A 12,962-nucleotide genomic window follows, 5' to 3' on the forward strand; every position below is an offset into this window, starting at 1 on the left:
AAAACAACATTGATAAAAAACAATGAAGCCACCGGCTGGTAACAGCCTTGTGCCCTTACAAAAATGACGCCTTGTTAGACTAATCAGATGCCCTTTTGTGACCGAGGGCTCAGCCTGTTAGGTCAAGTGGCTATTGTGGCCGTCATCTAGCCGGGATGTCTCCCAGCTTTTGCTTTGGTCCGTGAGGTCACCTCATGTCAGCTGGGAAGATAGGTTCTAACCCCACTTCTTTGTTGGCTGCGCTATGAACTCCTCAACGATGTGAACCACTGCTATTCATTCTGGAGTTCCCAGGGGACGGCGCAGTGCCTAGCACCCAGTCATCGTGCAATATATATGCGTGCGGCATTGAAAGAGAGTTTCTAAATCAAGAGAAGTGTGTCCGTGAGCCTGGAGTGAAGGGAAGGACGTGTGGAACGGCAGGTGGTGTTCTGGTCTGTGCTGTCTGCGGTTTGTCATCCTCCGTGGTCCAGGGGGCCAGACAAGAGGGCCCAGCTCTATTCTCTCGAGACACCAGGCTGGGTGGATGAGTCCCATCTGTCTAGCTCTCTGTCTTCACATCGGGGCTGGGGCTGGGGCTTGAGTTAACCAATAAAATGCAGCAGAAACGACCCTGTGCTAGTTCTGGCTTTTAGGGTCTGGCTGGTGTTTGGTTTCGTGCTCTTGGAAGTTTTGAGCCTCCGTGGGAGATGTTCAGCTACCCTGCTGCAGAAAACATGTGGAGAGGGAGAAGCCCTCAGACTCCATGGAGAGCAACAGAGTCTCAGCCATGGCGGCGTGGGAGCTGAGCCAGGCCCCTAGCTGCCCCAACAGCCGAATGCGGCCCCACCAGAAACCACTGTCAAGGCCAGCAGAAGAACCACCCAGATGAGCCCAGTCCAAGTGCAAAAGTCATGAGCAGCTCACGTGGGTGTTTCTGTAAGCCACTAAGTTTACAGATAGTTTGTTACACGGCAACAGGTAACCAAGACATTTCACAAACAGTATCAGGGGCACTGGGCCGTGTACATTGGGGGCCCTTTCAGAGGAGATGTGATGACTTTCAATCTTCAAGTAAGGCAGGAAAGTAAAGTTGGTGTAAGTCTCATAAAAACTTACTTTCTGCAGTTCTAAGGGACAAACGTCCTCAGAATATGGGGGTGGGGGAGGGAAGCGGCAGGGGAAGGCGAGACTGTCTAAAGCAGGCTCAAGTGTTCGGAGTCTTATGTCACCACCAAAGGATACTGACCAAGGCTTACACCTGCAATTTAAAGGCTGTGGTGGGGGAAGAAGGGAGGGGGTCAGGGTGGCAGTGAACTGACATTGATAGAGCACTCACTAGGGGCCCAACACTGTGCTGAATATTTTCAATCCATTTCCTCATTTAAGCCTTACAACATTTAAGCATTTCAGAACGTATTCAGACACAGAGACAATAAGATAATTCACAACTGTACCCATCACCCAGCTCAAGAAATAAAACAGGAGAGAGGTCGTTGAAAGCTCCTGTGTGCTCCTCCGTGGTCACATTTCTCTCCCTTCTTCCCACTCCAGAGAGCGAACTATTTTCTAGAATTTGCTGTGTATCATTCCCATGCGTGTCTTTATAATCTTACTGCAGGCTTTCTGTCTGCACAACATAGACCGAAGTAATACCTTGCATGGATACAGTATTGTTTTCCATGTTTTTGAACCTTACGGAGATGCCTTCACACCAGGTGTTTCCTGCTGCAGGTGGGTTTTTGGTCAAAATTAGGTTTTGGAGATGCATCCAGGTTGTGGCGTGGAGCTTCAGTTTGTCCAGACCCACCGCTAGGTAGTATTGCTTTGTGTAAATGTGCTACCGTCATGCAGCCATCCTCCTGCTGCTGGGCGTTTTCTCTCCAGGTCTGTGCTCTCACGTCTTCAGTTCTTTGCTATTACAATGTTGCAGTGGACAACCCTGTACGTGTCTTCTTACAGGCATCGAGAAGCGGGCTTGCTGGCTCACGTGCTATGAACATCTGCTACGAGATACAGCCAAAACAGTCTGCACACGTACAAGTCCATTTGTAACATGGGAAAAGATCGATTTCTCTATCTCCTGACCCCGTTTTACATGGCCAGACTCTAATATTTTTGCCAGCTGGATCACGGGCGCCCACGTAGTTCTCGTGGTCTTCGTCTGTATTTCCGCAGTCACTAGGGAGAGGTAGTGCCGTACCCTCTACCTATTCACCGTCCACACTTGCTCTTCTGTGAATCGCTGCTCCATCCGTCATCTACGTTGCCCATTTTTCTTTTGGGTTGTTAGTTTTCTTGGAATTCATTTAAGGGGGATCTTTATTCTATATGCTAATCTTTGTCATTTCTTTGTATCGGTGCATAGAACGTAAGCACGTTTGCTGATCCCGTTTCATAGCTGAAGAAATTGAGGCTTAGAAAGGTAAGGCATGTTTCTCAATATCACAGGTTGAATGATGAGCACGGCGAGGATTTTAGTCCAAGTCTGACCTTTGAACATAAAATGCAGTAGCTGGATTCCAACCGCCTGCATTTAGTCTTTATTAGGGAAAAGAAACCTTTGAAATGGATGCTTCTGAGATCACCAGGGTTGCTCCTCTTGGAATCTCTTAAACTTGGAAAGTTCAACTTAATATCTTAAAACAAGAAAGGGAGCAAGAGAGAAATTCAGGGGCACCTGGGTGGCATAGCGGTTAAGCGTCTGCCTTCGGCTCAGGGCGTGATCCTGGTGTTATGGGATCGAGCCCCACATCGGGCTCCTCCGCTAGGAGCCTGCTTCTTCCTCTCCCACTCCCCCTGCTTGCGTTCCCTCTCTCGCTGGCTGTCTCTCTCTCTGTCAAATAAATAAATATAATCTTTAAAAAAAAAGAGAGAAATTCAAACATCATTCATTCTCAGGTCCATATAACTCCTTGAATTTGTACTTTTCATAATTCTTATAATGCAACTCACACATATATGCACTGGCATACCTGCATACAAATAAGAGAACTTAGAGGGTTATAGAGACTACGAAAAAACAGTATCGAATGATTAATTTACATAAAGCATGTTTTACATTGCAGCACAGCTGATCCAATCGGTTATACTATAAAAGTCAGACGGAAAAAAATTCCCTGTGAAAACAAGTATCCACTGATCCCCTAAAACTGCGGATTTAAGAAGCAATATCTAGACAAACATAATAGCTGAAGAACAAACAAAATCAAGAAGTGTCTGACGTGAAGTCTATGGAATTGTGGAAAAGGGGGAATTTTTCCAAAAGAAACAATTGGTTGAGTCATAATAATAAACAAGATAAAACTAGAAGAGAGTACTAAGAGGTCAACTTGTGGAAGAATAGAAGAAGTGCCAAACTAAATTGATTCTAGGATGTTCACTCCTTCATTTATCCTAATTCCTTTGGGACAATATACTGCTCAGATGCCATCCCTGTCCTCCCGGAGCTTAGTAGTGAGGACCAGCCTTTACAGATCTTGTTCCCAAGTCCCTGGCCACATTACAGAGGCATCTATGCTAAGAAGGCGAAGTGTGGAATACACCAGTGAGGTGGAAAAGGAATGTTTTCCAGGAGAACGAAGTGTCTGATGTCAGTTTGGCCCAGTGGCTGGAAAATCCGTGAGAAAGAGCGGGAAAGCATCAGTGGGACCTAAATAGGGGGAAAGGGAATAAGTACAACCAGGCGCTGTCTAAGCCCCAGGAGCAGAAACGGAATGGGTGATTAGAGATGTGCTCACTCCTCCCACGGTAAGGGAGGCATTAATTACTAAAGAAGCCAAAAAGCTCACTAAAGAAGAAAGCGAGGCTCCCAAGAGGTGGCCATCGCGGAGCTAGAGCCACTGGCAACAGGCTGGGGAGGGCCGGCCCAGCCACCAGCCGCACACAGGACGGGGAAGCACAGGGTCCCGGAGAGGGCCCGGGGAGGGGGCGTGGCCTCGGGCCGGGGCGGGGGGGCCTTAGAAAAGGGGCGGAACCTCAGTGCAGGTGGGGGCCCAGCGCGAGGTGGGAAAGAGCAGAGCAAACAGGGCCGCGCGTTTAATAGAGGAGTCAAACCCGCTCCGACAGGAGGAGCAAACGAAGAGGCCCGGGGACAATGACGTGTTCGTTTGACTTGAGCCCGAATCAACTCGCCAAGTTTCTTGATTCACAGGGGGCAGAGCTTTTTCATTTTCGTGCCAAAAGACCATCTCCTAGGATATGGAGACCATCTGTGTCAAGGAGCAAAGCCCTTAAAGATGATTTCAATGTAAAATGTGGCGTGACGGGGGCCATATTGTCTGACACTGTCCAACCCCTTTCGTATTTCAACAAGTTAAGCACAAAGGAAGTAAAAAACTGCCAGCAACAATGAACCAGAGTTCCCAGACAGCTCCAGGGGAGAGAGAAGGCTTTGACGGAATTAAGACAAGTCAGCACGGATGTGCACAAAGGTGTCTAAAGTCCCCGAGTCCGGGCTTTGCAGCGAGCGGAGAAGGACGGCCCGGCCTCGGCCCCAGGCTGGCCCCAGCTCCTCGCCCGGAGCCGCAGGGTGGGAGGAGGACGCTGCCTCCCCTGCCTCCCCTGCCTCCCCTGCCTCCCCTGCCTCCCCTGCCTCCCCGCTCGCCGCTCGCACACAGGCTGCCCTGTCTGCCTGAGCCCGGGCCCACGGCCTCTGCCGGCGCCGGGGTGAATCTGCCCCCCTGCTTGCTCAACTGGGCCTGCTGGTACCGAATTCTCGCTTTGCAGGCCGACGTCGTGACAGTTGAAAAGCTGTGTTTGAGGCTGGCTTCAAAGTCATCCAGGATGGGGGTGGAGAGCGGGGCGGGGGTGGGTGGGGAGGACACCAGTGTGGCTGCGAGTTCAAGATCCTCCCGCGGCTCTCTGTATGGTGGCCATCTCCCATTAAAAAGGGGGGAGAGAGGAAACCCTTGTCAGTTCACCCGTCTTTATGCCAAGGACTTTCCTGACTGCTTCAGGTTCGTTCCTTGCCCGGTGCAAGGGCATTGCCTTTACTCTCCCATCTTTCACTCAGCGAACATCTCCAGGCACGCATGTGGGGAGACACGGTGCTGGGCTCGGAGCGGCTGGCAGGCGGGCGAGGTTCAGTTCTTCATTCACAGTCTTGGGGGGAAGCGAGGGGGAGCTTAGGCAGTGTGGCCGGGCAGGCTGGGGGAAAGGCTGACGCAAGAGAAGGGGAGAGGCAGACTAGTTCTGGTTCCTGCCCTTAGGAAGGAATTCCTGGAAGAAGTGGCATTCGAGGAGATCCCTGGGGGAGGACAGTCCAATTGTATTCTGTGTGTATCTGGGTGCAGGCCAAACATCCGAGAGGCTGGGACAAGAGTCAGCAGGGAAAAGCTAGCAAACGGGCCAATACGACCTGTTCTATCCTCCTCTCCCGACAAATGTACCTTTATGACAAACTGAAAGGCCAGGTTGGAATTTACAAGTTTTGTGCTCCTCGGAACTCGAGGCTGGACCACGGCCACACGGGGAGAGCCAGTCCTCTGACCTCTAGCCTGCCCCTTTCCCCTTCCCACCCTGGGTACCACGCCTCCCTTCTGCCAGAGCATCCCAAATTCATCCGAAGCCCCCGCAGACGGCCATCCCTCCATCACTCCTCAGAGCTAGGGCGCTCACACTGTCAGCTTGGCCAGCTGCCTTGACGTGGACAGACACAAGGCCGAGTCCCCCTCGGGCCCGAGAAGTGCATTGGCAGTCATTTGAACAGGACTCTCTGGGATCCCGGCTTCTCTGGGTTCTGTCTAGAAGCAGGGTGCAGGGAGTTCCCTTGGCCCTGCAGATGCCCCGCGCCGTGGGAGGGACACGGCTAGACAACAGCCAGAGCACGGTGCTCTAGGGCAATTCAGTGCTCAAAGTGAGCTCACAGGCCTCCCTCTGTGTGCTTTCAGGTAAGCCATGCTTCTCGAACCCCTGCTTTTCCGATTCGCAAAATGGGGATGATAACAGGACCGAACTTCCGGGGTTGGATGGAGACTTACACGAGCTGACACACGTCGGCAGCTGTTAGAAGAGCACCTGGCAGGTCGTAATCACGCAACAAAAAAACACACAGCCAGTTTGATGGCTCTCCCTCGGAGTGAACTGAACCGAACAGACTGGTTGCTTCACGAGGGGAGTGAGAAAGATATAGAAACAGCTTCAAAACATCCTGAAAATATTTTAATAAGCATTTTTTTAAAAAAAGATTTTATTTATTTATTTGACAGAGAGTGAGAGAGCACGAGCAGAGGGAGAGGGAGAAGCAGGCTTCCCGCTGAGCTGGGAGCCCAACCGGGGTCTGGATCCCAGGACCCCTAAGATCATGACCTGAGCTGAAGGCAGACGCTTCACCCACTGAGCCACCCAGGGGCCCCTTAATTGTGTAGATAAGAGCCCTTTGTCCTGAAGCATTAATTTTGTGGGTGCTGAGCAAATGCCTACCACCGACGGAAGGAAGGGTGGGGTCAGCCCAGTCCCGGGGAATCAAGATAGAGAAAGAATCACTTCCCTTCTCCCTGAGGGGGGGGGGAGAACGAATGCATTTCTTGCTGCTTTCTACTTTTAGGGACAGCAGTTCGCCTGCAACCATTGCACGCAAAAAATATGCTAACCACGACTAATTTGTGACCCGTCGGTACAGGAGAAGATACAGAAGAAGCCTGGAAGGTTGGAAGGGTTACCGCCTCCGGTGTAAGGCAATGAAGCTGCCTTTCGGTCCGCATCCCGTACAGCGAGCCCTGCAGAGGCAAGCTGCCAGGGGCGGTGGGGGCCAGGGGGCCTGGGATCACGCCCTCACTGTGCTACTTCCTGGCCACGGGACTGGGGACAAGTGTCTTCACTTCTTTGGTTCTGGAATATGGGAACAGCCATAACAGTAACACCCACTTCACTGGGCTGTTGCGGGAATTCAGCTCATGGATGTAAAGTGCGTAGAATGGCCACAGCGTCAGCCGTATATAAATATGATTTCTGTACCATGATAAGTAATCCTGACCGGAATCTTTCTACCCCTCCGCCCACCACCCGCTAACACCTTCAGGATCTGTGGGGCTTAACCTTACTTGGGAAGTTTTATGATTAAGCATAATAGTGATAATAGTCAATATTTGTTGAATTTTTATTATATGTGAGGCGCAGTGCGAAGTTTTTTACTACAAGCATCAGCTCATTTTTTCCTCTCCCCAAACCTTGAAGAAGGTACTATTATCATCCACTTTGACCAGATAAGAAAATAGAAGGTCAGAGAGGGGAAGTAACTTGATCAGGGGCACAGAGCTAATGGCTGAAGAAGCCAGAGTGCAAACCCACGTCCCCTGAGGGCAGATCTGGGCCTGCGGAGCTCAGGCTTCTCTGGGGCGGATGCGGGTAGCGGTGAGTTACTGAGAACACGCCCGCTCCTTCTGTTCGGTTCTCCGTGGTGCTCATCGGAAGGGAGCTCCGAGAATGGGCCCCTGACCCCCGTATGGGGAAAAGGAGGCGGCGATGGGAGGAGGTACTTTTCCCACTTGGGAGCAATCGCTGACTGCCTAGCAGAACCGCAGTGCAGGTGTCTGGAGGCCACGGTGGTCAGGGACCGTGGAAGGCGTGAGGTCCTGTCTCGGTCAGCGCGGGCTGCTATTACAGAAATACCAGAGACGGGGGTGGGGGGCTGGGGAGGGTGGGGAGCTTAATAACAAATGTATTTGTCACAGTTGTGGGGGCTGGAAGCCCAAGATTAAGGTGCGGCATGTCTAGTGTCTGGGGAAGGCCCATGTCGTGCTTCCTAGACTGCTGTCTCCTCACTGTGTCCCCACGTGCTCTCTGGGGTCGCTCACGTAAGGGCGCTAATCCTATTCACGAAGGCTCCACCTCACCACCTAGTCCCCTCCCAAAGGTACACCCCCTAATATCATCACATCGGAGGTTAGGATTTCGACGTATGGAGTTTGGGGGACACAAACATCTGGTCCATAATGGATCCCTTGCGGCTACAGGACATGGATGTGGGCACTGTTGTGACCACCCAGTGATAAATGCAGTATCAGGCGGGGGGGCTGTAGTGGGTGGTCTCATTGTTTTTCAACCACTTGGATATTTGGGGGCTCCAAGGCTGATTTATCCAGTAGAATGTCTTGCCAACTGATCTTCATGTGCCTTTCCTGCTGTGGAAATGTATCCAGTGGGTCACTGGCAAGGACAGGTTCAAAGGTGGCTATGTGCCTTACCCGTAGCAGGGTGACTAGAAGGGGTCCTCAGGGAACAGTGGGACCGGATGCAGGTGCTTAAGGGACTCTCTCTGGGACTCCGTCCCGTGGAAACTGCTTCCAATCCAAGAGACCCACAGATGGCTTGGACTGGAGGGAAATTTGGGGACCACCAAATGAAAACTCCATTCACATACTAAAAAACTGAGAAATGGAGGCCCCAAGAGGGGGACTGACTTTTGTAAGGTCACACAGCGTGCGTCCCTTTACTTCAGTTTGCGATGGTGAGTTTCTTCCCATTTGCATCTGCGGCAGCGTGCCCTGGGACCAACTCCTTCTGGCGTATTTATCAGCTGTGCAAAATCTACACAACGAGATGTTTTCTTTCACTGAAAACGCATGTTGCCTTACCCGTTGAAATGGAAGTCCCCAAAAGGATCATTTCCTCACTAGGATAATTTTGCTACAAGCTTTTCATTAATCCAATCATAAATTCAGTAATGCTATTTGGCAGCTTACTGAAGTCTCAGGAACCACGGGGGACTGGATGCATTGTCTGGTTTTATGAGCGAAAGAAAAAGAAACAAATAACAAGCTAAATAAGCTCAATTTAAAAATTGGTTTTGTTCCATATAATGTGAGAAACGCACTTATTCGTTCATCCAAGAAACATTCGCATACTGAGCACCTACTTGGGGGCTTGCACGGCTGGTGAGTCATTCATGGAGCAAAACACGGACTGCCCATGCACAACTTAGAAACCAGTGTTCCTGGTATAGAAAGCAGGGGCCATAAATGATGTATGGACAAAGTTCGGAGAAGGCAAGATCACATCTGGTGAGACCAAGGGAAATCTTTCTGGAGGAGATGACATGGGACTGGGTCTTGAGTGTAGGTGGGATCTGGAGCTGTAGGATTGGTGTTGAAGGACATTCAGGGTGGGGGACATGGGGTGTTCAGAGGTGTTGGGAGACATAGGGTCCATTTTCTACATGAAGGTTGCACATAAGATCTTATTTGAGGGGGAAAACGAGCGTTCCGTTGATACAAACAAAAACTTAACACAACCGTACCAGAGAGACATTGCCTGGCAAGAAAAAGTCGGAGATAAGACTGGAAATGTTTGGCTGGGGCCTAAGCGAGAAGGACCTTGATAATGAACCCCTGGGGAATTTCAATCAGGGTAAAAGGATGAGATTCATGACTGCAGGGGGCAGAGTAGACTGGAGCAGGCAAGGTGGGAGGGCAAGGCATCCATCAGTTCCTCAGTTGGTCAAGGAGCCTGGATCCCTATCTTTTGAGTGCTAGGTACCAGGGTCGCAGTAGTTAGCCAAACACAAAATCCTTGCCCTCACAGTATTTATATTCTAGAAGGAGGAGGTGGAAATAAGTGAGGAGATCACACATCAAGGGGCGGCGAGGGCTAAGAGACAAAGCAGGGTGAGGGGACGGAGAGTGAAGGGGGTCCTATGTGACGTAGGTTGGTTAGGGAAGGCCTCCTGGAAGCAGTGATATTTGAGTAAAGACCTGCCTTGAGCTATGGGGCTCGAGGGGCCCAGGAAGCAGCCAGTTTCCTGAGGTAGGCGTGTTCAAGGATCGGCAAGGAGGTGGCTAGAGCCATGTGAGCTAAGGAGAGAGTGTTAGAAGATACGGTCGGAGAAGTCACAAGTACCAGAACATGGACGGCCTTATAGGTCATACCAGGGACTTGGGATTTTATTCGGAATGCGTTGAGAAGCCGTTGGAAGATTCGGAGCACGTGACTGACATAATGTGGTTTAGAGTTTTAAAGTGATCACTCCGGCTGCTGTGTACTGGAGTGGAGGCTGAGGGAAGCAAGGGTAGTTTGTTCCGTAGACTGGAAACTCTGGGTGTGTGTGTGTGTGTGTGTGTGTGTGTGTGTGTGTGTTTCCGGTGCTCAATTCTGATCTGCTGGACTATTGATCTGTTTGGGGAGTCAGTACCACATTGCTCTTAACACTCTGGCTTTGTAATATGCCCTTGTATCTGGCAGAGTGACGTGGAAGTGTTCAGACTTCATACACAGCATTGCCACTGTCTATTTGCAGCGTTTAATCAAAGCTGGTGACATTTTAGTGGAGATAAAGAAAGTTCCTGTGGGTATAATTAAGAAATCATACAAACCATCATAGTGCCCTTTAATAATAAGAGCCTCCCTGATCAGCGGGTTTTTAGGGTCTCCTGCAATTTGGCCTCCAATCACTTGCCTGCTCTGATCTTCTCCTTTCTCCTGTTTATGTGCCAAGCGTGTGGTACAGTCCAGCCAAACCAGAGTCCCCTGAATACATACTATACTTTTCTGCTTTTGTGCCTTTCTCTGCTTATGCTGCTTCTTCTTCTGGATACTTTCCCCCTTGCCGGGGCCATGTGAGAAATTGTACCTACAAGGCTCGCGTCAAATACCACTAAGCCTTTCCTGATGACCCTGACAGAATAAGATCTCTCCCTCCCCTGAATCTTGATACCATTTGTTTGGCCTTTTCTTTCTGTCCCTTACCTTACTGGACCTTGTCTGAGTCATTTGTGTTCCTGCCCCGTGATTCTTGAGAGCAGGGGTTGGCCCCCACTGTTTTCAGTCTCCCTAGCACCCAAAACAGTGCATGCATCAGGTGCTTGACAATTGCCTGGGAGCTAAATTTCGTGGGATCACTTGGTTGTTTGGTTCACTCCATTCAGGTCCCTTATTCCCAGGCAGAATGAGATTGGCTTTTAGGGTCCAGCAGGAACCAAGTAGCTTCAAGATGTTGGGTATAGTGTAGACTTGTGACCCCACTACGTTGTACATCTGACAGTGTATCTATATAACATTGGGTGTCAACTGTATTTCAATTAAAACAAATGTTGGGTATAAATTTTGCCTTCTGTCCCTTGCTCCTTCTTCTGCTTTAAAGAAACTTGTTTACTGATAGAGCTTGGGTCATATTAGATCCACGACCCAGTGACATGTGTTTTCTTTGAATGCCTGTTCGAAGTGTTTCCTGCACAGCATGTCCATGTCCTTCCTCTGGACTTAGCTTTAGTGGCCCGAGAGTTTGGTGGCGAATGTAAACTGATTTCTTGACTTCGTCTTCATCGAACTGAGGGACTGGCTTTGTTTTGGCATCCAGGAGGTCCGGCCGGAGGTGAGTGACTTAAAGACAGACACGTGGGCACAGAGGATAACACGAACGCCTGCTTGCCTGCTTCGGGATGAGACCTGGGTCCTTACTGGGTATAACCGCTGTGTTTCGGGGATACCAAGTGACTGGTAGTGTATCTGGAGCTAAGAGCCAGCTAAGCCATCCCGGGGCTCCATTACATTTCAATGGCAGTAAATCATTTTCAGCTTGAATTATGTTTCTTTTGAGAATCACAGAAATCACATCGAAAAACAAGGGAATTAGATGGCACATTTGGACACGGTCCTAAGATCTGAAACTTGGGGACAGGATGGTACAGAGGGAAGGAGCTTGGACCTTAGACAAGTACATCTCCCTCAGCCCTTTTCCTTCACGGGCAAATAATGACCTACCCTGCGCGGCACTTGTCAGAATTAAACGAAAGTCCCTAACAGTTCCTGGCGCAGAGCCGCATACTCAAGAAGTGAATTCCATTCTCCTTTCTCTCCTTCACAAAGACGAACGCTCTCCCAATAAATACCTAGGTAGAGGTACAGACCCGTCCATTTCCTACGCGAATCCTGCCTCCCGCAAAGGAGGACAGCACGCATGCCCGAATCAACCAGAGTAACCGCTCTTCTAGGCCATCCCAACAGGCCTGGTTTGTCTTACCTAATGGACCTCAACATCCCATCTGTGGTAACAGCATCGATGATGACTGCACGGTTTTGTTCGCAATATTGGGTGACTTTCACAACAGAAAAGGGGAAATCAAATTCAACCTTTCAAAGTCCTCAGTAGGACATGAATAACTTTTTTAATATCAGCTGATCCTTGACCTACACGTTGGCCTAAGAGAGGAGAGCGGTCTATGGTGCGCAAGAGGCATTATTTAAAATAAAAACAGCCGTTCTCATTAGTTTCTTTCAACAAAGCAGAGTTTAAATTATGTCTTAAATGAATTCATTTGGCTTGTAAAGTTCACGGGTCTGTTATTTTACATAAATTCCAAGATTAGGAGACCGGTGGACTCCCAGTGTCTACTAAAAAGCCTTTTCCAGCCCCAGGTAGGAACGTAATAGTTCACCTGCTGGGACTAATTTCCAAAGAGGTGGAAGTGCCTGGCAACACAGTCTTTTAGCCCTGCAAATTGGATAGCTTCTGTTTTTAAAAGGACATTATTACGGGCTAATATGTTTCATGTGCCTCTCCACATATTACACTGCTTTTAGTCACAATCAGGACATAAAATGTTCAAAAAAATTAGGAGTTGCAGGACTTGATCACTATGGAAAAGCTGTTCTTCCCGGCCACCGTTGCAGGCTTGCCGAGTAGCTTTTGCTGATTTGTTAAAGAGAGAGAGTGCGTGAGCTGGGGGCGGGGGGCAGAAGGAAAAACAGGCTCGATCCCAGCACCCCGAGATCATGACCTGAGCTGAAGGCAGACGCTTCACCCACTGAGCCACCCAGGAGCCCCTCGTTCACTCTTTTATTTTAATTTCCTTTACTACTTTACTTCACCCTCTGTCCGTTTCAATCCCAAGTGGTATACTTTATATATTTTTGTCAACCAAGGAACTTGGTCAGAGGTAGGTTGTTGGACAACGGGTAATCAGGTCCAGTGGGCAAGGGTTAATGGCAGCAAACGCTCAGCACTGTGCTAGACCTGGGTGGGGAGGGTAGAGAAAAACAGTAGAAGA

This window comes from Ursus arctos, chromosome X, assembly GCF_023065955.2.
Source record: "Ursus arctos isolate Adak ecotype North America chromosome X, UrsArc2.0, whole genome shotgun sequence".
Classification (NCBI taxonomy): Eukaryota; Metazoa; Chordata; class Mammalia; order Carnivora; family Ursidae; genus Ursus; species Ursus arctos.